Source organism: Solanum stenotomum, chromosome 10 (assembly GCF_019186545.1).
Source record: "Solanum stenotomum isolate F172 chromosome 10, ASM1918654v1, whole genome shotgun sequence".
Taxonomy (NCBI): Eukaryota; Viridiplantae; Streptophyta; class Magnoliopsida; order Solanales; family Solanaceae; genus Solanum; species Solanum stenotomum.
Window position 1 is genome coordinate 48689609 of NC_064291.1, and position 4014 is coordinate 48693622.

Below are 4014 nucleotides of genomic sequence, written 5' to 3' on the forward strand. Positions count from 1 at the left end.
TCTGTTACATTTAAGATACTTGGACCTGTCTCGCAATATATTTCGTAGTCTTCCAGAGAATTTATGCAAACTTCAAAATCTGCAGACTCTTAATCTACGGTATTGCGTCTTACTTTCTTGTTTGCCAAAACAAACAAGTAAACATTGTATATCCTATTTTGGTAATCTGAAAGGATTGCTGTAAAAGGAAGGAGAAGAGCAATTCCTGGTTCTTGAAGAGATAAAGATTTACGGATGCCCTATGTTTGTTTTCCCGACCCTTTCTTCTGTCAAGAAATTGGTTATTCATAAGGAGGCAGAGATGCAACAGGTTTCAGGTCAATATCTAATCTTACAACTCTTACTTCTCTCTACATGTACACTAACTATGAAGCTACTTCACTCCCAGAAGAGATGTTCAAAAGCCTTGCAAATCTCTTACTACTACAATCTCAAAGAGTTACCCAGCAGCCTGCTAGTCTAAATGCTTTGGAGCATCTGGGAATTGAATGTTGTGTCGCACTAGAGAGACTCTCAGAGGAAGGGCTGAAAGGTTTAACTTCACACTTAGGGAGTTATATCTCCAGAAATGCAAGATACTAAAATGTTTACCGGAGGGATTGCAGCACCTAACAGCCCTCACAAATGAACGATCTATTTGTATTATACTCCTTCATAATGTAAAATCCATTCACTCTACTTGCTGCTGTTTGGTTAAAGTAGTTTTTTTGTTGTTGTTAAAGATGTACCTACTGAGGGGTGTTACAAAAAGTATTCCTCACCTACTGGAATGGAACACGCTCCAGATAGTAGAATTTCATCAAACGCTTGCATCAAGCTCTTTATTCGCTGGATTCAAGCTGATCTAAATGGACAAGATTCCCAGTTTTTGAACATTCCAGAAATTTCGGAAAAACCTTCCCAGTTCGATATGCCTTAATTGCATCATTTCCCAAATTTGACCAGGAAAAATTGAAGATTTTTCATTATGTTTAGCAATGAATGTTTGTGATTGTATCTCAATTCAAGCACATTTGAACATTGTTCAGCAGAATCATTTATGACAAATGATTTGACATCTTTAGCAACATTTTTGGAATGTTAACTTACCACTGGCAATATTTGACATTTGTCTACAATTTGCTTCCCAATAGTCTCGAATTCAGATGTTAATGCTTCATTTGCAAAATGAACTACTTCCGTCTGTCTCTAATCACTTGTCCACTTTTAAATTGACACAACTATTAAGAAAACAATTATTGACATAGTGAGTTTACCATTTTATCTCTATTAATTATAAATGTGATGAATTAAAAAATTAAGATTTTCATAAAGTTCTACCTTTTGCAAAATAATTAATTGAGGGTATAGTACGTAAAAAAAAATTGTCCTTTCTTGATTTGTCAAAATGGACAAGTAATTAGGGACAACTATAAAAGAAAAAGTGAACAAATAATTAAGGACATAGGGAGTACTTTCGAAAAGGTTCCAACTCTCATGTGGATCCATGAATCCCATGTACAAAAAAAGATTCTTTGTCATGGAAGAAAGAGAAGAGAGTTCTAGCCTAGTTTTGAAAAACAAGTGCTTAAGAATACTTTTATATTTTACCCAAACAGTTTAAAACTGTTTTCAAGGGAAGAGACTAAAATATGTATCAAACTTTGAGAAAAAAATTCATCTATGTCATCTATTTAAAATTTGACTCATCTATGCATTGAGAAAAGGCTTATTCATGTCCTTATTTGACAACCGAAAAAAGTTTCAGTTTTGCAAAACTATTTTCTACACGTTGACAACGTCATTAATTAAATTATTTGAAAAAAAAAAAAAACTCAAATATGTCATTAAACTTTAAGAAAAGGCTTATATATATCATTCATTTAAAGTTTAACTTATCAATGTCCATTTCAATCAACAAATAATGACATAAATTGGTCTTTTGTCCATACTATAACGAAGATTAAATATCACAAAGTTGAAGACTATATTTGTCCTTTGCCCATTAATTAATTAGGAAAGTGGAAACTGCCTGCCAAAGAGGAAGAAAAAGGGAGAAATTGCTGTCAAGGAAGAAAGAGAAGAAAGACAATACTCCCTCTGTTTTACTCTATCTGTGTTCAACATTACTTGAAATTAATATCTCAAAAGGTCACTCAATTTTAAAAATCTATCTAGCAAAATTATTAAACTTTATATTGTATCAATAAAATCTCTAAACTTAAACCTTTCTATCAATAAAATCACTCAATTAAATTTATCATTAAAAAAATATTAACATAGCAAAATAAATTATTATTTTTATGTCATATAAACACGAACTCACAAATAAATAAATAAAAAATTAATAAAATTATTAAAAAAAGTTCGAACAAACTAAATCACGGAAACAAATATTTTTTTATGATATTATTGTATAATTTATGTCGTGATTTAATAAATAAATGAATATTGTTTTCTTAGTGAAACATATTTGGTATTACTGTAATACCATAATATTTAGTTTGCCTCCTAAATAAAAAATGAGTATAAGTATTTAAGCAAAACAACAAATTAAATCCATAACAGGAAGAAAAACAATAAACAAATGTCAAAAATAGAACATTAATTAATGAGTTCTTCGGCGTGTAATATATTTAGATGTTTCTTGCTAAATATAATTGGTAAAGATCTTATTGTTCCTTTGTAATTCCACGGTTTGCTAATGTTGACATAGATTTGTTCAAGCTTGAAAAAAATAATTTTTAAAATTGTTGATAAATAAGTTTTGAAATTGAAAATTGTGTTTGGATATACATTTTAATTGATTTTTTGAAAAAAGTTTTGTGAGAGGAAGTAAAAAGTCCTTAATGAGATTTCTTTAATTTTATTTAATTGTGGAATTTATATTTACATGATATAAAAATAATAATTTGTTTTGCCATGCCAATATTCTTTTTAATTATAAATTTGATTGAGTAATTTTATTGATAGAAATGTCTAAGTTTAGTGATTTGAATGATACAAAACAAAGTTCAATAACTTTGTTAGATAAAATTTCAAAGTTGAGTGACCTTTTGAGGTATTAACTCTCATACTTGACCATTATTAACTTTGCACAATTCTTAAGAAACTATAAATAGAAGAATAATTTTACTATATCATCATCTGAATATAATAAATACAATATCTTTAAAAATGTAACAAGGAAATGACTATTATTAATGATAAGGGTAAATTAGGAACTAAATGTAAAATTATTCATTGATTTCATAAAGTAAACAATTATTATTGTATATCTCAAAATAGTATAGTGGACAATTATTATTGGACAGAGAAAGTAATTAATTTAGTAATAATTTAATTTTAAAATATTTATTTTATCTTTAATGAAATAATTAATAGTTATATATATATATATATATATATATATATATATATATTTATTTATTTATTTTCTCTTTTAGATCACACATTTTAAAAATATTTCTTTTAGATCACACATTTTAAAAATACTTTTTTCTTTCTTAAATTCTCTACCCAATCAAATTATATCATATAAATTAAAATAAAAAATACAACCAAAACAAAACAAAACAAAACAAAAAAGATGGACAAGTTGAGAGATTAAAAGAACCAAAAAGCCGTGTTTTTTTGTGGATAACCTTTCCACTAACAGAGGTAAGTGGCAAACTAACCCCACCAGAAAAGACAGCTATGAAACTAGCTAGCAATTTCCATGAATATGTATATCAAAACATTAGCTTTGTTACTATTCTCTCTGTCCCATTTTATGTGAGTTGTTTGATTAGACACGGAGTTTAAAAAAGAAATGAAATTTTTTAAAACTTGTGATCCAAAATGAAAGATAGAAATTTGTGTAGCTGTAAATCATTTCATTAAGAATAAAATAGACATTTTATAATTAAATTGTTGCTTAATATAAAAATGTGTCATTCAAATCACATAAATTGGGACAATGGAGCAATATGCAACAAAACGCGCAAGAGGTTTAGATAGGGTGCTTGAGCGGTTCAGTTGAATATTCACGCTTAA

General features: G+C 28.1%; 1 pseudogene; it reads left to right on the forward strand.

Annotated features, from left to right (window-relative positions):
- Positions 1–4014, forward strand: part of LOC125841628 (disease resistance protein RGA2-like) — a 34634-nt pseudogene that overhangs the window by 12692 nt on the left and 17928 nt on the right.